Source organism: Schistocerca americana, chromosome 1 (assembly GCF_021461395.2).
Source record: "Schistocerca americana isolate TAMUIC-IGC-003095 chromosome 1, iqSchAmer2.1, whole genome shotgun sequence".
Taxonomy (NCBI): domain Eukaryota; kingdom Metazoa; phylum Arthropoda; class Insecta; order Orthoptera; family Acrididae; genus Schistocerca; species Schistocerca americana.
In genome coordinates, this window is record NC_060119.1 from 853,445,025 (window position 1) to 853,469,001 (window position 23,977).

A 23,977-nucleotide genomic window follows, 5' to 3' on the forward strand; every position below is an offset into this window, starting at 1 on the left:
AAATGAGGTAAACGCTATCATGCGTGAAAAAGAATCTGAAACGCCTCCACCACTATTACAAATTTGACATTTGGTCGCTGCGCAGTTGTTGAATTCTTAGTAATGGGAAAATAAAAATCCAAATTTTGTGTCGATAGTAATTCCAAACAGCACAGACCTTTCATTTATTCGCCTTCTGTATTTGTTTCTTCCTCTGTATACTGTACCACGAAGTACAAAAAAAAAAATACATCCATTTAATTCATTAGATACGCCTAAAACAGGGATCGAAAGGTATTCACAATCATTCCGTAACAAAATTCATCCGCAGCTGCATAAAAAACACAAAACGTAATAATTATAATAAAAAAAACGACTACACTGCAAGACATCGCATATTTTACGAAAAAGGCGACAGTGTGCGCCCGCAGGTGAGGTCAGCAGCGGATATCCGACAGCAGGTTATTGCAAACACTGCGGGAATGGAGCCTACAGGATGCCGATTCAGCACCGTGTACGTTTTAGAAAGATTTAGCGAAACATCCGCGAGATACGATATTTTCGAGTATTAGCAGTGTTGAAAAAGGACCCCGAAATTATGCCTTCCCTGTTTACAATCACAATATCTTTGAGATCATTAGCAAACAGAAAATTTTCGAACCACTTTTTCCCTTTTCTTCATGCTTGATTCTTCCGTTGAGACGGTTAAAACGATAGGCTGATTCACTAGTACCCACTGACAAGCTGTTACCAATGATTGTGGCAGAGCGTTCGCAGCTCTAGCAGCAAAGATGATTATCGCGCAGCGCGAAGAAACGTTTCCTTGTCTAGTGGTGGACACACGTGGGCGAAGCGTTAATTGGCTCTTCATCGGTGAGAAGTGTGACGTTCACTTTTTCTCGCAATGTCACTGCAGTTTCGCCAGTTAAACCTTCATTACAATCATAAAACTCTACTTCAGGCCTAGAAGATTACTTTCTTAATTATTTGTCATTGAAGTTGTTAAGATCCCTACCTAGTAAGGACATCTGTTACTAGGATAACCATTAAAGACGATTCTACGTTACATACTGTCCTACTTAAGGAACATCTGACGAGCTCGTATGTAGGAGACAAGTTTCGGTCACCTTACTTCTCTGCAGTGTTAAGTTTGTATGTTTTCCAGTCTTCCTCCGGTTCAATCTAACCATGCAGTCTGTGCAACTAGACGGAAAACCAGTTCCAGAATGTTATTATGAACATGTATTTACGTTCGTTTTACAATGATCATCTCAGAAGGAAATGGCACTATAACAATTGGTAAGTAAAGTTAACCATCTTGGCTACATAAATTTATAAGAGAGAAAATGTAAATTCATGATAAGATATTCTCCATTTTTAACAATTGTTCCTAACGCTATTAATCATTCTGCCTGAAACAACAATTTTGTTAAAAATGTTCAAATGTGTGTGAAACCTTATGGGACTTAACTGCTAAGGTCATCAGTCCCTAAGCTTACACACTAATTCATCTAAATTATCCTAAGGACAAAAACACACACCCATGCCCGAGGGAGGACTCGAGCCTCCGCCGGGATCAGCCGCACAGTCCATGACTGCAGCGTCCTAGACTGCTCGGCTAATCCCTCGCGGCAACAATTTTGTTAACTTGGTTGGAAGTACCAGTGTCTTTACCATGAAACCACCGATGTTACTCCAAGACAGGTACTCCTAGTGGTACACTGAGATACTTCTACGAATGTAGGGCGATGCACCAGTCACTTAGAGCGCTCAAAGCAGCAGTTAGTGCGGGGCTTATGCTACGCGATTGTAGGAGATGGTGACATGCGTTTTTAATAAATCTTAGGACCATTTTTTCTTGTTATTTAGAACTATAATTTGTTTTTGGCACTGTAATTTCACGGAAGTGAATGTCTTGACGGTGACAAAGATGCCGTTATCAACACCTCACTGAGCTTGAACGAGGTCTTGTAACAGAGCTACGAGAAGGTGGATGCTCCTTCTGCGATATTCCAGGAATGTAGCCACTGTACATGATTGTTGGGAGCAGTGGTTACGCGAATGTACGGTCGCAAGAGGACCAGCCTCGCGACGGCTACACAGCACAACCGAGAGGGAAGACCATTGTGTTCGGTATAACGCTCTGGCGCATCGTGCTGCATTTGCAACAATTTGAGGAATAATTGGCATAACAGTGACACAACAGACTCTGTCACTTCACGGACGGCTTCGAGCCACACGCCCGGTAGAGTGCATTCAAAAAAATGGTTCAAATGGCTCTGAGCACTATGGGACTTAACTTCTGAGGTCATCAGTCCCCTAGAACTTAAAACTACTTAAACCTAACTAACCTAAGGATATCACACACAGCCATGAACAAGGCAGGATTCGAACCTGTGACCGTAACAGTCTTGCGGTTCCACGCTGTAGCGTCTAGAACCACTCGGCCACCTCGGCCGGCTAGCGTGCATTCCACTGATCGCAAACCACCGCCATTGGCGATTTCAGTGGTGCCAAGCGAAAGCTCATTCGAGGGAACGGTGGAGATCTGTCGTGTTTTCTGATGAAAGCTGGTCTGCACTAGTGCCAGTGATGGCCTTATGTTGGTTACAAGGAGGGCAGCTGAGGGCCTGCAGCCAACCTGTCTGCGTGCCAGACGCACTGGACCTACACCTGGAGTTGTGGAGCGGCTTTATATGACAGCAGGAGCACTCTAGCGGTTGTCCCACGCACCCTGACTGCAAAATTGTATGTGAATCTGACGATTCGACCTCATTCATAAACACCATTCCAGGGGGCGTTTTCCAACAGATTAACGCCCGTCCACATACCGCTGTTGAAACCAAGATGCTCTACAGAGCGCTGACATGGTGCCCTGGCCTGCTCCATCATCAGATCTGTCTCCAATAGACCACATACGAGACATTATCGTACGACAATTGCAGCGTCATCCACAAAGAGCATTAACCGTTCCTGTATTGACCGACTATGTGCAACAGGTATGGAACCCCATCACACAAACTGACATCCGGCACCTGTACAACCGAATGCATGCACGTTTGCAACATTCTAGCGGCTACACCGTTTATTAACGTACCACCATTCCACATTTGCAATGGCTTATCTCGCGCTTACTTTAACCTGTGACCTTGCAAAGCTAAACACTTAATTATGTTACCGAGAAAAATGTGTTACAGAAATTTCATTACTCTGCATTATTTTCTGGGATTCGATTTTTTCCGTCAGTGTATTTCGAAACAAGACATAACCCAAAGTCCCACATCACACTGTTCACAGCAGTAACACGACTCCTTTAGATTGTTGTTCTTGTTGCATATGGTTAAAATCATTAAATGTCTACTTAGTTTCACTGACGATTCAACAATGCTTGGAAAGCGATTTTCTCAAACTAGCAATGGATTTTCTTCGTCTGATCGACTACCTCCTGATGCTTTTTCTTGGTGTCCCTCACGAATGAGGATGAATAAAATTCGGTGACAGGAGAATTTCTTCCGGTATGAAACTCGTAAACAACGAGAGAATTTAGCAAGCACATGTGATGTGTGAAAAAGGAGTTTTTGTACCATTTCATTATTTCTCGAACTTATTCAGTTCCGCTAAGAAGCTTGTCGTGTTTATCCACTGCACCCACAGACTCTTTGTAATGTAGCACACATTTAAGTTCAAATTTTTCGGTATTAGCTTTGCACTCCATTTTCACAGATGAATACAGTGCAACTGTGTGGCTTGTCATTGACAAACATTCGACATTCCTTCTTGCATTTTGGTTTCCCTTTCCTGTTCATGCGAACTGTGCCTTCTGCGTCTGTTCTTTTTTCACGTAAATGACGAAGAGAGATGTATCTGTGGCCATAACACACTATTTGTAATGCTACATGTATGTAGTGTGTGTGTATGTGTGTTTTAAAGTTTGAGGCCGGCCGGAGTGGTCGAGCGGTTCTAGGCGCTACAGTCTGGAACCGTGCGACCGCTACGGTTGCAGGTTCGAATCCTGTCTCGGGCATGGATGTGTGTGATGTCCTTAGGTTGGTTAGGTTTCAGTAGTTCTAAGTTCTAGGGGACTGATACCCTCAGATGTTAAGTCCCATAGTGCTCAGAGCCATTTGAACCATTTTTTAAATGTTTGTACAGAACCATGTGTTGGGGGGGGGGGGGGGGGGGGGGAGCTGCCAACCTAGACGCTCCCATCCGATGAACGGATCACCGCCAACAGTGTCACATGCCCTCATTTCATGAGACACTGCGGAGAAGTTTGGTATTTAAACTAGGAAGTTGGCGCAAGTCTGGTAATTACGAACTTTACCCCACCACCTCTCCTCCCCTTGTCTAACAAATACTGGCACAGAAACTTTTTTCCACCACCAGGATTCGAACCGGCTTACCCCCAGGTCGAGCGCAACAGCACAACCGAGAGTTAGCGACCTCGGCCACGGTGGCGGGTTTGCGTATCACGTGTCCACATTTAGCGTGTGTTTCACAGTGAGAAATTCTTACGAAAACCTCGAAACGTCTATATATCTGACAGGAGCACTCCTGGCACTTTCAGTTGCTGTCGCATATACTGGGTGGTCCATTGATAGTGACCGGGCCAAATATCTCACGAATAAGCGTCAAATGAAAAAAAATACAAAGCCGAAACTTGTCTAGCTTGAAGGTGGAAACCAGATGGCGCTATGGTTGGCCCAGTAGATGGCGCTGCCATAGGTCAAACGGATATCAACTGCCTAGGAACCCCTATTTTTTATTACATATTCGTGTTGTACGTAAAGAAATATGAATGTTTAAGTTGGTCCACTTTTTTCGCTGGTGATAGATGGCGCTGTAATAGTCACAAACGTATAAGTACGTGGTATCACCTAACAATCCGCCAGTGCGGACGGTATTTGCTTCGTGTTAAAACGAACCGTTTACCAACTGCGGAAAAGGTCTATATCGTGTTGATGTACAGCTATTGTGATCAAACTGACCAACGGGCGTGTGCTCTGTATGCTGCTCGGTATCCTGGATATCATCCAAGTGTCCGGACCGTTCGTCGGATAGTTACGTTATGTAAGGAAACATGAAGTGTTCAGCCACATGTGAAACGTCAACCACGACCTGTAACAAATGATGGTGCCCAAGTAGGTGTTTTAGCTGCAGTCGCGGCTAATACGCCCAGTAGACAAATTGCGCGAGAATCGGGAATCTCAAAAACGTCGGTGTTGAGAATGCTACATCACCCGTACCATATTTCTATGTACCAGGAATTGCATGGCGACGACTTTGAACGTCGTGTACAGTTCTGCCACTGGGCACATGGGAAATTACGGGACGATGACAGATTTTTTGCACGCGTTCTATTTACCGACGAAGCGACATTCACCAACAGCGGTAACGTAAACCGGCATAATATGCACTATTGGGCAACGAAAAATCCACGATGGCTGCGACAAGTGGAACATCAGCGACCTTGGCGGGTTAATGTATGGTGCGGCATTATGGGGGGAAGGATAATTGACCCCCCATTTTATCGATGGCAATCTACATGGTGCAATGTATGCTGATTTCCTACGTAATGTTCTACCGATGTTACTACAAGATGTTTCACTGCATGACAGAATGGCGATGTACTTCCAACATGATGGATGTCCGATACATAGCTCGCGTGCGGTTGAAGCGGTATTGAATAGCATATTTCATGACCACGACAGGTGGATTGGTCGTCGAAGCACCATACCATGGCCCGCACGTTCACCGTATCTGACGTCCCCGGATTTCTTTCTGTGGGGAAAGTTGAAGGATATTTGCTATCGTGATCCACCGACAAGGAATGACAACATGCGTCAGCGCATTGTCAATGCATGTGCGAACATTACGAAAGGCGAACTACTCGCTGTTGAGAGGAATGTCGTTACACGTATTGCCAAATGCACTGAGGTTGACGAACATCATTTTGAGCATTTATTGCATTAATGTGGTATTTACAGGTAATCACGCTGTAGCACCATGCGTTCTCAGAAATGATAAGTTCACAAAGGTACATGTATCACATCGGAACAACCGAGATAAAATGTTCAAACGTACCTATGTTCTGTATTTTAATTTAAAAAAAAAACTACCTGTTACCAACTGTTCCTCTAAAATTGTGAGCCATATGTTTGTGACTATTACAGCGCCATCTATCACAAAGCGAAAAAAGTGGTCCAACTAAAACATTCATATTTCTTTACGTACTAAAAGGAATATGTAATAAAAAACGCGGGTTTCTATTTTAAAAATAAACGCAGTTGATATCCGTTTGACCTATGGCAGCGCCATCTAGCGGGCTAATCATACCGCCATCTGGTTTCCCCCTTCAAGCTAGACAAGTTTCGTTGTAGTTCTTTCGTTTGACGCTTATTTCATGAGATATTTGGCCCGGTCACGATCAATGGACCACCCTGTATGCGTCGTTAGCACTGGAGACACGACGACTGTGCAGGGATACAGTCGCTGGCAACTGAAGGGTTAACGTGTTGCTGCACTTCCCAGAAAACACATCTGCATGATACTCTTATTCTGATAGCCTCCCTATACTTCAAGTTCCACTGTCCAAGCATAGGACACAGGAAATACTGCCGGCGGAACTTCGTCACCGCAGGAAACCGCAGCTCTTGGTTCACTGAGGCAGATTTTGTAGTACAGCGTTACACGGAAATTCCACTTCCCTCGAGCGTCATACGATACTGGAACAGAGCTCGGCATTACTCAAAAGACTCACAGATTGAATAAAACGGTCTTTTTCCTACTCAGGCTGTCATTTATTCAAAATTTTCCTTAGTTTCACAACCGGTTATGGCTTTTTAAGCCATTATCCAGTGACCAGCTGCGTATTAACCGATGTGAAATGGAAATGCAATCGTACGACAGTAATTTAATGTACAGATAGTTACCTTGAAAAATCTGCTACATGTAAAAAAACGAAAGTATTCATATTTTGTTTTTCCAATGCTTTCTCTTTACAAAAAATTAACTGTCCTGATGTTTCGACGTAGTTTGTGCGCATGAGGAGGGAAACCGTTCAGAAAAGAAAAAAAGTGAGAGCGGTTAGCAATTTCAGAGTAGAGATACTAAAATAATTTATTCTTAAACAAGATGAAACAAAATGGGAAGTTCTAAAATTTAAAATTTCACTTAGTAGGTATGGTCTTATTTGCTAGTGCAGAAACTATGAACAAGTAATTCTACCTGTCTTTGTAAGAAATACTAATAGAAGTTATATTGGTTTTGATTAGCTGTAAGCAGAATACCAGTAAAATTGTCGAGATACCTTCCGTTTTACAGTAAGTTTGTTCGGGTGCGTGGTTGATTTTTAAAATGATTGAAAATTTCGATTTCTGCAAGATTATTCATTTTCTTCCTTTTCTTTAGATAATGAAGAATTTCGTGTTTATCGTAAATGCTTCGCCACATGCGTTTGTTGTGTATGAGATGCATCGCGAATTCATTTGGATTATTTTCGTTAGATTTCGTGTTTTTCCAAGAGATTCAGAAAATTCTTTTCAGTTTGCCGAATGTAACGGGTGTCCCCGGAAGGTACTTAACAATTTAAGTGTCATATAACTCGACCTGTAATTATCTTACGCAAAAAAAGTGAAGTTTGTCTGCTGCATCAACTCAGTTTTATACTTAAAGTAATTAATAAATGTTTTGCCTTTCCAAGTGACAACTTCAACGTTACTTAAAAAACGTTTTTTTGTTGTAGGGTGGTAGGAGCATCATAAATGAATCGCAGAAGTGATTCAGCACAGAAAAAGCCACAGTGTGTCGTTTAGTTTATTGGCATGCAGTCAGACACCCCAGTTAAAAGAACTTTCAGAATGCAATGCACAAAACCACCACCCTCTCGGCTATCCATAAGAAGATGGTAGAGGAACTTCATGCAAACATGGAGTGTGGATTTGACGCGCTATGCAGGCAGGCCAAGGAGAAGAAGATACAAAGACAATTCCAACAGTTTTCCAGCATTCGCCATAGAAGTCTGTCAGTAGGGCATCAAAAGAACAGTGAATCCCTCGTACCACAGTGCATCAGGTACTGCAAAAGCTGTTTACGTAGAAAGCACATGTACAACTTGGTTGAAAAACTAGAATTAAACTTTTTGAGTTGGCACATGAGACACTATTCTTTTTTCTTCAATGTAAGTTAATCAAAAGTCGAATTCCAAGACACTGAAGTTGTACTTTCTGGGACACTCTGACTAACACGTCAAAATCATAACATCTAATTTTACATACTCCTGATTTAATGCCTGGTTCTGTTCTATATGAGGTGTGTCTTACAGTTCTTTTAATACTGCACTTGATGCGAAATACAATTTTTATTTTTATATGTTTAAAAGTTTGCTTAAAATGCTTCCCTTGATACGGAAGAAATGTGAGATTAGTCCTTTGCTTAGCCAACCCTCTTTCTAGAGAAACATAATTGGTGGTGGACTTTTTCTTAATTTTAAATATTTGTTTATACAATTCTTAAACATTTGTGCTTCAAAATCGTCGACTTTGGCTAAATTTTACCATTTCTTTGTTAATCTAGTATTCAGCAAGCTGCAACTTTATCATGTCGATATCAATGTGTAAAAGTACGGTTTTTATGGATTACTAGGTGCAGAATTCAACATTGATTAATGTGTCTGTAGCTTTTGGTTTCCAGAAAATTTCGTAATTTGTGCATTAAATCCTTTTTCTTTATTATAACACCCAAAAAGTTACTATTGTTATTCACTTCGACTTTACTGGCGAATTTGACCTTATTGTGCATCAGGGTAATGCCATGAAAAGTGAAGGGTTGTTACTTCTGTGACACCACCGTTTTCATGTTACTACTTCTTTGTCAATTATACAAATGTTATATCCGTACCCATGGATTGACTCATTAGCAATGTACTATTCAAGACAACTAAGCTGTCTGTTTTAATCACTCAAAAAATTTTCTTCAGTATGGCTAATGAATACTTGTTACAAACCCTTCAAAGGCCAAGATAACACTTTGTTTTATTCAAGATAGCCAATTTTAACAGTCTTAGCTGTCTTTGATTTTAATTGATGAAAGGAGAAAATATTAAAATGCAGTAAATGAAGCAGGCAAAAAGGAATACAAACGTCTCAAAAATGAGATCGACAGGAAGTGCAAAATGGATAAGCAGGGATGGCTAGAAGACAAATAAAAGGATGCAGAGGCATATATCAGTAGGAGTAAGATAGATACTGCGTATAGGAAAATTAAAGAGACCTTTGCAGAAAGGAGAACGACTTGTATGAATATCAAGAGCTCAGATGGAAACCCAGTTCTAAGCAAAGAAGGGAAAGCAGAAAGGTGGAAGGAGTATATAGAGGGTCTATACAAGGGCGATGTACTTGAGGACAATATTATGGAAATGGAAGAGGTTCAAATGGCTCTGAGCACTATGGGACTTAACATCTGTGGTCATCAGTCCCCTAGAACTTAGAACTACTTAAACCTAACTAACCTAAGGACATCACACACATCCATGCCCGAGGCAGGATTCGAACCTGAGACCGTAGAAGTCGCGCGGTTCCAGACTGAGCGCCTAGAACCGCTAGACCACCGCGGCCGGCAAATGGAAGAGGATGTAGATGAAGATGAAATGGGAGATACGATGCTGCGTGAAGAGTTTGACAGAGCACTGAAAGACCGAGTCGAAACAAGGCCCCGGGAGTAGACAACATTCCATTAGAACTACTGACAGCCTTGGGAGAGCCAGTCCTGACAAAACTCTACCATCTGGTGAGCAAGATGTATGAGACAGGCGAAATACCCTCAGACTTCAAGAAGAATATAATAATTCTAATCCCAAAGAAAGCAGGTGTTGACAGATGTGAAAATTACCGAACTATCAGTTTAATAAGTCACAGCTGCAAAATACTAACGCGAATTCTTTACAGACGAATGGAAAAACTGAAAGAAGCCTACCTCGGGAAAGATCAGTTTGGATTCCGTAGAAATGTTGGAACACGTGAGGCAATACTGACCCTAAGACTTATCTTAGAAGAAAGATTAAGGAAAGGCAAACCTACGTTTCTAGCATTTGTAGACTTAGGGAAAGCTTTTGACAATGTTGATTGGAATACTCTCTTCCAAATTCTGAAGGTGGCAGGGGTAAAATACAGGGAGCGAAATGCTATTTACAATTTTTACAGAAAGCAGATGGCAGCTATAAGAGTCGAGGGACATGAAAAGGAAGCAGTGGTTGGGAAGGGAGTGAGACAGGGTTGTAGCCTATTCCCGATGTTATTCTATCTGTATATTGAGCAAGCAATAAAGGAAACAAAAGAAAAGTTCGGATTAGGAATTAAAATCCATGGAGAACAAATAAAAACTTTGAGGTTCGCCGATGACATTGTAATTCTGTCAGAGACAGCAAAGGACTTGGAAGAGCAGTTGAACGGAACGGACAGTGTCTTGAAAGGAGGGTATAAGATGAACATCAACAAAACCAAAACTAGGATAATGGAATGTTGTCTAAATAAGTCGGGTTATGCTGAGGGAATTGGATTAGGAAATGAGACAAAGAAGTAAAGGAGTTTTGCTATTAGGGGAGCAAAATAACTGATGATGGTCGAAGTTGAGAGGGTATAAAATGTAGACTGGCAATGGCAAGGAAAGCGTTTCTGAAGAAGAAAAATTTGTTAACATCGAGAGTAGATTTAAGTGTCAGGGAGTCGTTTCTGAAAGTATTTGTATGGAGTGTACCCATGTATGGAAGTGAAACATGGACGATAAATAGTTTAGACAAGAAGAGAATAGAAGCTTTGGAAATGTGGTGCTACAGAAGAATGCTGAAGATTATATGGGTAGATCACATATCTAATGAGGAGGTACTGAATAGAATTGGGGAGAAGAGGAGCTTGTGGCACAACTTGACTAGAAGAAGGGGTCGGTTGGTAGGACATGTTCTGAGACATCGAGGGATCACCAATTTAGTATTGGAGGGCAGCGTGGATGGTAAAAATCGTAGAGGGAGACCAAGAGATGAATACACTAAGCAGATTCAGAAGGATGTAGGCTGCAGTAGGTACTGGGAGATGAAGAAGCTTGCACAGGATAGAGTAGCATGGAGAGCTGCATCAAACCAGTCTCAGGACTGAAGACCACAACAACTACAGCTGTCTTTTCAGATCTGTGAGAAAATCCAATACATGGAATATTTCTCATAAGTTAAGCTGTAACATTTGGTATAAAAGTTTTAGTTTGGTATTATAAAACAACCGGAAATGGACCTGTACATTTACGTATCTTAAACATTTTTCTGTAGTAAAATACATTCATTTTATGCTGAACCTGAAGCACAAGATGTCATGTGGATAAAACTCAGCATATTATAAACGTTTGTCATCGCTAAAATATTTAAAAACACACGGCACCTTGTCCAAAAGGCCATACCTATAGCTCACAGATGATTGTTATATGATACAAATATAGTACACAAAGCACATCTGTTTACATATGCTGCACACATACTAAACCGTGTTATTCCACTTAAAAACAGATCGCCCTTCAACACTCTCATAATGTGAAAATTCAGTTAATGAATACGTCAGCCATGGTTCCCGCCATGATGTAGCTCCCCACGGTCGAACTGTACAGTTACGTGTATATATCATTCCGAAAGCTGAAGTAGTCAAAAGAAGCAGTAAGTTGCTAAATAAGCTCAGAGATTTCACGACTACATAATTTTTTATGTTTGATTAAATTATTTTCAATTATATCCGTAGTTTATTTAATATCAATATTTGTATAAAAATAGTAATATCAAAAGAAACAAGTTTGCTGTTGTTTTTACTACTAGTATTTGTGATATGTTCAGCTAATTATAGCATATTCTTTATTGTGTATTTTTTCTCGTACATATAGAATGTGTTGAGTAAATGATTGAGTTTTTTGCATTAAATGTAGGAGGAGCTGTCAATACTATTAGTAGTATGTCGGATAGGTATTTTTTTATGAATCTTTGGTTGTGCATGTAATGTTTGAGCTCTGGGTTTTGTAATCATGCATACTCTTCCTTCTTTACCTATGAAGGACAAACTGTGTTTTTAAGGGCTTCCCTGATTTGTGCATTAACTTTGTTTGTAAGATTATGTTTTTGCTTAGTTTCATTGTTCCTTAAAAAAACAATAAACTTTCTTTTTAAACTCCCCAGTTTTTATTACAATTAATGTGTTGCCTTTGTCAGTTTTAGTCCTATTGCACCATGTGCTTTTAATTTCTTGTTAATATTTCACGGTGTATATTGGTAATTTCCTGCTGTGATTGTCTTTGTTGCCACGCTTCATTTGTTCAGAAATGATTTTGGAGATTTCAGAAGTAATTCTGTTTTGATCTACACTGGGGAGTTGTGTCATGTCGAAGGTTCTTTTTCTGTTAAATATAAGATTTTTAATGATACTACTTTGTAGTTTGGAAAGAATGTTAAATGTTACGCCTTTATTCATAAGGTACTGCTCTGCCTTTGTGAACTGTTTGTGTCTCAGATTTTCTACACGTTGAAAGTATGAAGTTATTGTTCAGCATTTGGTCAACTTTGTGTATTCGTTTCATTCGATTGTGAACTACGAGATCTTTTATGTTCTTTATAGACTTCTCTCTAACTTCTTTATTTACAACATGTGCTTAATCGTTGACAATCCTATTACGTCTCACTGCATTGGAGAGAAAGTTTTAGTTAGCTGTATGATTCTCAGACACAACTGGCGGTTGAGCCACATATTATGTTTAAACACGGCTCTAATTCCATACCTGATCCGTGTAATTCCACTGTACCTTGTCACTTGTTTAGCACCTGGTGTAACCAGCTTAATATTCATATTCACAAATTTTGTGGTTATTTGTTGCTTGACAAACTGTTAAATTGCTGACTCTATCGAGGGAGGGGTCAGTAACAGCTGTGGCTCTGACTCTACCACCTTAGATCGTACAGCAGGAGTCGCAGCGCAAAGCAGGCTCGGGCGCGCAGTTCATCTCACCAACACCTGTACATTCACAACTGCCCCTCATAAACAATCTGGCCGTATTACAGCAACGCTAATTCTTTTATCGGTTAAAGTGCACTTACTACGTCCGTGGCTCTTCCCTTGCGTGCTGCTATTGACAATTTGTTATCACTGGTCGTAGCCAACTGGGTGGTAGTATATGGTAGCCTGTGAGAGTCGTCCAATCTTACGAGCTTGGTTGTCACTCAAAAGAACAGTAGTCCAGTATCTCTTTACATCGTCACATTCAATAAAATGATGATAAACTGGTGAACACTGATGATCTGTAACGTCGGGTAGTCGCTGGCGTACTGTCTTACAACTATGGTGGAGGCAGCTGAGGAGGCGTGACCGCTAGATGTTGGCACGTGTCTCCACAATAGTTTTAAGACAGTAAGTGCGCCAGCGACTACCCGACGTTACGGATCATCAGTGTTCACCAGTTTATCATCATTTTATTGAATGTGACGATGACATTTACGCCTATAAATTTTATTTGGTTCCGGTTCGATTCCCGGCTGGGTCGGGGATTTTCTCCGCTCAGGGACTGGGTCTTGTGCTGTCTTCCTCATCATTCCATCCCCACCCGGCGCGCAGGTCGCCCAATGTGGCGTCGAATGTCATAAGACTGCACCAAGGCGGCCGGACCTGCGCCACAAGGGGCCTCCCGGCCAATGACGCCAAACGCTCATTTACATTTCCACTGTCACTTTCATAGTCACTATGTCATCCCTCGTCTATATCGTCGACTGACAACAAAGATACATGTCTGAGAAGTAATTCTGTATGGTTGTGACTGGCTCAAAGAACGTCTGATGACAGAACTGACTGTATAACGGACAATAAAATGAAAACGAGACAGATGGAAAAAAGTAAGTAAACTGTGTATTATTTTAAAAGTAATCGCCGTAACTGCTAGTACACTCATCCCACTGTCAATAACGTCATGGAAAAATATCTGCGGTTGCCTACGGGATGATGATTGTACTCAGGTGTGCACTTCTTCGTCCAAAGCTAACCGACGGCCACGAATGTTCTTCTTCTGAGCTCCAAAAATATGGAAATCGCATCGGCAGAGGTCGGCACTGTGCGGAAAGCAACATGGGGGTGGGCATTGTACTGCAACATAATGTTGCCGTCCGTCAGCATCCACGGGCGTTTGGACTTGATATTCCTCTTCAATTTCTGCAAAGTGTTCACGTACTTCTGCGCGCGCCATCAAGTCGAAACGCCCAGGAATGTTCGCGGACGGTATCATTCTCTTGCAGGACAATGCCAGCCCACATGTTGCCAAGGTTGTTTCGACCACCCTGCAGAAGTTTCGCTGGGAAGTCCTTATACACCTTCCACACAGCCCCGATCTCTCCCCGTATGACTTCCTTATTTTGGGGGTCCTGAACAATGACATTCGTGGCCGTCTAACTGTTTCGAACAGGTGCTAGTCTGGGTACAGTCATGGTTCCGTAGGCAACCGCAAACATTTTTCCATGAAGGCAGTGACCGTCTTGTCTCACAGTGCGATACATCTGTTAACGGTTATGGGGATTACGTTTGAAATAATAAACAGCTTACTTACTTTTTCCATTTGTTTTGTTTTTATTTGACTGATACTTATATAAGAGTAATTTATCAGTATGGCTAACACAGCACTCTCGGATTGTTCGCAGGCAATGCTGTTGCATACATGAAGGTACCGCCGCATGGCGTTTGTGATAGAATGTAGAACGGCTTAGACTATTTCCATTTCGTGTTTTGGCTGTCTGTTCTCTTGAAAAATGGATAACCCAAAGGTAATGTCCACAATCAAGTGAAGAACACTGTAATATCTGAAGACAAGATTACAAGTTTGCCGGTGAACTTCTGCAGTGTGTCTCGTCATTTAAATACCTGGAGGTAATGCTACTATGCGGCGGGAAATGCAAAGACGGCCTGAAATCAGTCGTAATACATCAAATAAAACATTTAAATCGTCGCAATGTCCCAAATAAAAGATTTAGATTTGGTGGAAGGGATTTAGGAAAACTGGGTGCATCGCGAAGGAAATCACAAAGGAGACGCATGAGCGGCGAATTCTAGAATTTGTTCCACTCGTTGGATACCTTATCAAGTAAGGAATAACAGAAATCGAAGGAGGACGCGCTGCCAGGATTGCAACAGGTCGGCATAGCCATACAAAAATATAACCCATGATGCCAGGGGAACTTCAACAGGAATCTCTGAAAGAAAGGGGACGCATTTCTCTAGATACCCTATACGGTAAAATTCGAGATACAGTATTCAAAGATGACTGTGGAGTAACTCCACTACAATCATCTTTCATTTCTCGTAGAGATCTTGAGAATAATGAAAGAGATTACGCCTCGTACAGAGGTGTACAACCAGAAATTTTCCCCTCGCTGTATTCATGAATGAACGGGAAGGCGGCTACCATAGTACGCTCCGGCCATGCATTTTTCGGTGACTTAAGCAGTAAATACGTAGGTGTAGAGAGAAGTCCAATCCAATACGTTGTCGGAAAAAAAGATGCGTGGAGCCGGAGCACAATGAACAACAAGGGTGGGCAAGGAAATCGGTCATGTTCTTCCCAAACAAACCACCCTGGCAATCACATTAAGTGGTTCAGTGGAACCACAGATAACCTAAATCTGGGTGGCAGAATGGGGATTTAAACCCCACTTTTCCAGAAAGCAAACGTATACAAAGGAGGACAGAAGGAATTGTCACAGATTTGTTTGACTCATGGGAGAGCGTCAGGTAAACGCTCCTTAAAACCCCGAATTTGCAGACTCTTGGAAGACAGACGCTAACTATTTAGCGAGGACTCTAGAAATACATTACATCCCCTAAGCACCGCTCCAGTATGGTGCCAGAACACCTGCACAAAGGCTTTTAAGCAATTCCTCTTGCCGCGTTCCATACGCTAATGGAAATGGAAAAAACCGTATGTGTTAACAGTGAGAAGTGTCCCCTGCCATACACTTCATAGTGATCTGCGAAGTATAGATGTAGATTGGAATTCCAGTCCAGAATCTCTTAGCCTCCACACAACCTTGCTGTTCCTGACGCTTCAAAACTAAAAACGAATAGAACTGCTGAAAATATAAGATACAGACCTGTTAAAAACCAACCTTTTCTTTTCTTTTTTGATCTTTCCTATTTCTGACATCAGCCACATGCCATATGCAGTTTTGCCAGCGTATAACGAGATCAAAATATACAGGATGTCATAGTCAGTATTGAGGGATATGACAGACACGATCATTCGAAGCGAATATGTCTAGCAAACAGGGGGTCTAAATTGCATACCTTAAGAGCTACGAGCACTTGTTCATTTTTGATGCTGCGTAACCCATCTCTTCTCCTGCAAGCTCTACGCTTTTCATATTTTCGGAGGAGGCGGTATGGAACAAAACAAGAGAAAATTATGTACTAAACTTGGGCTGTAAAATGCATACCTTAAAAACTATGAGCACTTGTTCAATAGAAGAGATGTGTTTCACAGCAGCGAGACGAACAACTGCTGACATCTCTTCAGGTATGCACTTCTGAGCCCATTTTTACTGGACCTTTTTTTCTTGTTTTAGTCAATAGTACCATCTAAAAAATATTGAAAGCTAAGGGCCTGAAGTGGAAGAGATTCGTTTCACAGTATCGAAGAGGAACAAGTGCTCACAGCTCTTGAGGTATGCATTTTAGAGCCCACATGTACAAGACTCTTTCGCTTTGAATGATCGTTCCTGTCATATCACTGAATACTGACTAATCCTACCGGGACACCCTGCAGAACATGATAGAGAAGTTGAGAACAGGAATAATATAACTCAGATAATACCTTTCAGTGTGAAAGTACAAAAGTGTAAAAAACTTCTGAAATTAATTAATTAGTTAATTAGCCTTACGCAAAAGAAAAAAGATGAGTTTACACGATTAATAACAAGAAATACATGGTACTTATGAAATAAGAAATCCCATTAAACAAAACAGGACACATGGTTTAAACACAAAGACGGGAGAAGTAAGGGGATACATATGAGGAAGATCGGCAGAAATGATACTGAAACTTAACCCTTCAGACTATCTGACTACAATTGTGCACATTAATATTTAGTGTGTATTATATTTTTCCTCAATGGAAATCTCAAGTACACGTCTGTGAATGTTCATTCTTTTAGTGATGCAAAAGTACTCCCACCTATTGGGCATCACTGTAAAAACATCAGCAAGTGAATGCAGCAGTGCGCAACAGCTAGTGTGACCAACAGAATTCAAGGAAGCTGTTTGTTATACTCCACTGTATAATTGAAAATTTTTACAGTTACTCTCCTTGGTAATTATTGAATTATCAGTTTATTTATTACAACAGTGAATATTTCAAAACTTCATATTTTCGTCCATAAAAAGAAGCCAAATATTCAAAGTATGTATTGAAAACGGGTGCATCCTTGGGTAACAGAAGAGATACTGAATTTAATTGATGAAAGGAGAAAATACAAAAATGCAGTAAGTGAAGCAGGCAAAAAGGAATACAAACGTCTCAAAAATGAGATCGACAGGAAGTGCAAAATGGCTAAGCAGGAACTGCTACAGGACAAATGTAAGGATGTAGAGGCTTATCTCACGAGGGGTAAGATGGATACTGCCTACAGGAAAATTAAAGAGACCTTTGGAGAAAAGAGAACCACTTGCACGAATATCAATAGCTCAGATGGAAACCCAGTTCTAAGCAAAGAAGGGAAAGCAGAAAGGTGGCAGGAGTATATAGATGTTCTTGAGGACAATATTATGGAAATGGAAGAGGAGGTAGATGAAGATGAAATGGGAGATATGATACTGCGTGAAGAGTTTGACAGAGCACTGAAAGACCTAAGTCGAAACAAGGCCCCGGGAATAGACAACATTCCATTAGAACTACTGACAGCCTTGGGAGAGCCAGTCCTAACAAATCTCTACCATCTGGTGAGCAAGATGTATGAGACAGGCGAAATTCCCTCAGACTTCAAAAAGAATATAATAATTCCAATCCCAAAGAAAGCAAGTGTTGACAGATGTGAATATTACCGAACTATCAGTTTAATAAGTCAAAGCTGCAAAACACTAACGCGAAATTCTTTACAGACGAATGGAAAAACTGGAAGAAGCCGACCTCGGGAAAGATCAGTTTGGATTCCGTAGAAGTGTTGGAACACGTGAAGCAATACTGGCCTTACGACTTATCTTACAAGATAGATTAAACAAAAGGCAAACCTACGTTTCTAGCATTTGTAGACTCAGAGAAAGCTTTTGACAATGTTGACTAGAATGCTCTATTTCAAATTCTGAAGGTGGCAGGGGTAAAATACAGGGAGCGAAAGGCTATTTACAATTTGTACAGAAATCAGATGGCAGTTATAAGAGTCGAGGGACATCAAAGGGAAGCAGTGGTTGGGTAGGGAGTGAGACAGGTTTGTAGCCTCTCCCCGATGTTATTCAATCTGTATATTGAGCAAGCAGTAAAGGAAACAAAAGAAAAGTTAGGAGTACGTATTAAAATCCATGGAGAAGAAATAAAAACTTTGAGGTTCGCCGATGACATTGTAATTCTGTCAGAGACAGCAAAGGACTTGGAAGAGCAGTTGAACGGAATGGACAGTGTCTTGAAAGGAGGATATAAGATGAACATCAACAAAAGCAAAACGAGGATAATGGAATGTAGTCGAATTAAGTTGGGTGATGCTGAGGGAACTACATTACGAAATGAGACACTTAAAGTAGTAAAGGAGTTTTGCTATTTGGGGAGCAAAACAACTGATGATGGTCGAAGTAGAGAGGATATGAAATGTAGACTGGCAGTGGCAAGGAAAGCGTTTCTGAAGAAGAGAAATTTGTTAACATCGAGTATTGATTTAAGTGTCAGGAAGTCGTTTCTGAAAGTATTTGTATGGAGAGTAGCCATGTATGGAAGTGAAACATGGACGATAAGTAGTTTAGACAAGAAGAGAATAGAAGCTTTGGAAATGTGGTGCTACAGAAGAATGCTGAAGATTAGATTGGTAGATCACATAACTAATGATGAGGTATTGAATAGAATTGGGGAGAAGAGGAGTTTGTGGCACAACTTGACTAGAAGAAGGGATCGGTTGGTAGGACATGTTCTGAGGCATCAAGGGATCACCAATTTAGTACTGGAGGGCAGCGTGGAGAGTAAAAATCGTAGAGCGAGACCAAGATATGAATACACTAAGCAGATTCAGAAGGATGTAGGCTGCAGTAGGTACTGGGAGATGAAGAAGCTTGCACAGGATAGCGTAGCATGGAGAGCAGCATGAAACCAGTCTCAGGACTGAAGACCATAACAACAACAACATATTTGTGTACATCATGCATCTAAAATCGTTAAAAAATTACCTAAGAACACTAAATCATAAAGAAAAATTTTCCTTCCGCAGAAAAAATTCAGGTCTGAAAGGGTTAAAGTATGTAAGAGACTTCTGATATTTGTCAGCGCCACAGCACAACTGCAATATTCGTAATCATTAGCTAGCTATACATGATAGTTAATACAGTAATGAATAGCCGCACGATTTGTGACGAATTTGTTCAGCTGGCGTGAGAAAGTCACAGAAATGCACAAAATGTTCAACGAACTGCAGCAGGAGACGCTACTAGACCTTGTCCATCGCGGAACGCCTTACTCACAGGATTCCGAGAGCCCACGTTCCAGAATGAGTCAAGAAGCATGCCGACACGTACGACACACATTTCGCGCCATGACCACGACGGCAAAATTAGAGAAATTTGGGCTCATACAAAAGCCTGTCTACAGTCTTTGTTCCAGTGTAGCATACGCGAACTGAGTAGGTAGTAGGGGGATTGGGGATGATACTGGTAAACTACCCTCCGCCAGAAACTGAACGGTGGCTTGCGAACGCAGAAGTAGAAATTTTTCCCTCATCTCGTTTTCTGCACTATCAGCAGAACTTGGTTAATCATTCGCCTTAACAGAAGCTCGTCATTGAATACGTCGTGGTTGGAAATTGGCAACGGATTGTCAAAGGAACCATTCCGGCATTTGGTGAAATTAATACGCTCCTGCCGAATGCGAACGAGACCCGAGACACTGCACAATCTAGTCGGAGTAACTGACCGCAGGTGTCGCAAAGCGTGGGTCATATCCCGGTGTACTTAGGATACGACGACACCGTGATTCTAGAACAGGAAAGGGAAAGTCATAAAAGAGTGTAATATATCATACACAAATATAAAAAACAGAGTTTGTTGAAGCTAACGATAGTATTGCGTCAAAGAAAGGTAAATGGTATACTGCGTACGACGAATTGAAAAACTGTATGCTTATCGCAAAATGAAAAAATAAAATTTGATTTACACTGTACGGAACCTAAACCTCGTCCACTGACGGAAACCGCTCGGTAAAACCGTTTCACAGTGTTATGCTACAGAAACTACTTCTGGTTCCATTCATCGATGAGAAACGGGCAGAAGAGCTGTAGATAACCTAATATTATCTTCAATACTTACACGTTCGTGGGACCATTTTTAGATTCGCCTGTCACCCATTCTATCCACATGAAAAGCAGTTCTGGGCGTTCTCCTAATGGACAGAAATTCCATCCTTTTTCGAGTATGTATCCAAGAAATGACTATTTTACTGAAAAGATTGGCGTCTAGCTATGAGCGGCATATTTTCTGATCTTATTCATCACTTTTGCCACTCTTCTAGAAATAAGTAATCCTGTAACGATGCGCGAAGCGTTAAACTGTCTATTTTCCTCATACACAATTAATGCAACCTCATGATCGCAATACCCCACGAAATACCAAACAAGATTTTCGGAAACGAAGTGCAGTGTTTTAATTTCTTACCACTGAACGCAACCTTTCCGCTTGCTTTACACTACACTTTGAACAAGAACTTTGTCCCATACGATTGTTTCATTGCATGCCCCAGTAAGCTGTTAATCCCACGATGATTACGCAGTCCTGACCCAAGAGTTGTTACATGTTTACGGTTGGTAGAACGTTGTACCATTCTATGACGTGGGACTTCTGGGGCATTTTTATTAGGTGGCGCGTTCTCGGAGAAACCGCGACATGTGCGAAACGTCTCAGAAAGAATATCGTCGTCTGCTAGGTCTTTCATAAATAACACAAACGAGAATGGTCCTACTACAGGGTGACGCATAACCCTTGCTCTGTACAGAGCAAGGTACTGCGCTCTCTCTGACAGAATCTCAGCTTTCCACAAACTTATAGACGTCCACGCGGAAAAATTACATTCCAATGAACCATCGTCGCGGTACTTAATTTCTGATGCGTCTACGAAATCCGACAGAAAACCCGAGCGCGGCAGGCGCGCTGGCAGCTGCGGTGCGACTTACCGTCCATGGTGCGTTTTCGCCGGCCGCCAGTGGCACGCCTTTCTGGACCGCGGAGAATATACCCACTGCGCGCCGTGGCGGCAGCTCGCGACCGTGACGTCACTCACAGCCGGGCTGGGAGCGGCCCGCGTGGGTGCGTCACGCCGCAGCGGCCGGTATGCAGCGCAGCGGTGCGGTGCGGGGCGAGGCGCGGTGCGGTGCCATTCATCCCGGCGCGCGCCCTGCCCCCCATCCCTACGTCGCTTTTCCATTCACAGCGACAGCGTCAGACTAGCGCTGGTTTCTAACATTGCATCTCTCGTACCGTGGAGAAGACAGATTCCAAAGACAATAAACGCAGTACAGGACTTTCCTTACAGGGATGGACTCAAGTCCCATCGGAAATCCGGCCACATATATTCGAAAGAAGAGAAATCAGGGTTTTCTGCCGCGCTACTACCAACACATTTCCTTGACCTTATTGCTGCACACTCCACATCCTTTCCCAACGAAACGGTAATCGCTCCGCCCCCTCCTCCCCATATGACTATGAAGTTCGCGCAGAGATCCATCCAGAATGAGATTTTCACTCTGCAGCGGAAAGTGCGCTGATATGAAACTTCCTGGCAGACCAAAACTGTGCGCCCGACCGAGACTCGAACTCGGGACCTTTGCCTTTCGCGGGCAAGTGCTCTACCAACTGAGCTACCGAAGCACGACTCACGCCCGGTACTCACAGCTTTGCTTCTGCCAGTATCTTGTCTCCTACCTTCCAAAGGTATAGCGGATTATTCCTACTACTACTACTACTACTACTACTACTACATTGTAATTCTGTCAGAGACAGCAAAGGACTTGGAAGAGCAGTTGAACGGAATGGATAGTGTCTTGAAAGGAGGATATAAGATGAACATCAACAAAAGCAAAACGAGGATAATGGAATGTAGTCGAATTAAATCGGGTGATGTTGAGGGAATTAGATTAGGAAATGAGACACTTAAAGTAGTACATGAGTTTTGCTATTTGGGGAGCGAGATAACTGATGATGGTCGAAGTAGAGAGGATATAAAATGTAGACTGGCAATAGCAAGGAAAGCGTTTCTGAAGAAGAAAAATTTGTTAACATAGAATATAGATTTAAGTGTCAGCAGGTTTAGACAAGAAGAGAATAGAAGATTTCGAAATTTGGTGCTACAGAAGAATGCTGAAGATTAGATGGGTAGATCACATAACTAATGAGGAGGTATTGAATAGGATTGAGACACAACTTGACTAGAAGAAGGGATCGGTTAGTAGGACATGTTCTGAGGCATCAAGGAATCACCAATTGTATTGGAGGGCAGCGTGGAGAGTAAAAAATCGTAGCCGGCCGCGGTGGCCGTGCGGTTCTGGCGCTGCAGTCCGAAGCCGCAAGGCTGCTACGGTCGCAAGTTCGAATCCTGCCTCGGGCATGGGTGTGTGTGATGTCCTTAGGTTAGTTAGGTTTAAGTAGTTCTAAGTTCTAGGGGACTTATGACCTAAGATGTTGAGTCCTATAGTGCTCAGAGCCATTTGAACCATAAAAATCGTAGAGGGAGACCAAGAGATGAATACACTAAGCAGATTCAAAAGGATGTAGGTTGCAGTAGGTACTGGGAGATGAAGAAGCTTGCACAGGATAGAGTAGCATGGAGAGCTGCATCAAACCCGTCTCTGGACTGAAGGCCGCCACCACCACCACCACCAACAACAACAACAACAACAACAACAACTACTACTACTACTACTACTACTAATACTACTCTTCTTCTTATCAGGACTCATCTTTGCTCCCCCCCCCCCCCTCAACCTCCTCTCCATTCGGTCCTCTTCCGCACGCTTGGAGCTTGGATTGGCGCCCTTGATCCCAAGACTTCAGTCACATTCTTTCCAAAACATTATTTCTCCAATACTTCTCCTCACCTACCGTTCATTCCCTGTACCTTCAATAAAGCGAAATGCTCCGTTTTTACAAAGGCTACCGTCAATTAAAAAAAAAATACATTTTATTCAACACCTTGAACGGCCTAGCGCCTTTTTTTAATAACTTACAAAACATATGCATACTTGATATTTTTTTAAAGAAACTATACAAAATAAAGCCATCATTAGCCCGAAGATTGGTCTGAACACCACAGTGTTGTACTAAGCAACTAGTGTTGCCCTGTTGGAGACGGTACGACACTATCTTCCTCTGACTTACGTTAGGAAGACCTACAGTTTCACGTAGCTTACTAACCAGAGAGGAACGACGCCTTTTTCACATTAAAAAACAGTGCCAGAGGTGACAGAAGTGATACGTGATAGATAAAAAAACCCTAGACCTGACCTGCGGTCGGATCCGAGACCTCTGGATTAGCAGTCTTGTATTTTACCAATGAGACACACTTTTTCCACTTTCAACTAGAAATCTTTTACTCCACAGCAATACAATAAATTATAATGTTGAACGAAAGCTGATGCGAAGCTTAACCATTATTATCACATCTTTCAAATTATTTACATTACACAAGGAATTAATTAATCAAAAATGGGCAACAAAGTAGACATACCATTTGTATCCACAAACATATAAACTTGTTTCAAAAAACAAAC

General features: G+C 41.8%; 1 protein-coding gene and 1 non-coding gene across 3 annotated transcripts in view; both read right to left on the bottom strand.

Moving 5' to 3' along the window:
- LOC124613439 (leupaxin) overlaps positions 1 to 23,977 on the bottom strand; it is a 482,569-nt gene that overhangs the window by 273,151 nt on the left and 185,441 nt on the right. The gene's annotated exons all lie outside the window — the stretch shown is intronic.
- Positions 22,005 to 22,079, bottom strand: Trnas-cga. Its single transcript has one exon. It is a non-coding gene; the product is annotated as a tRNA-Ser (tRNA).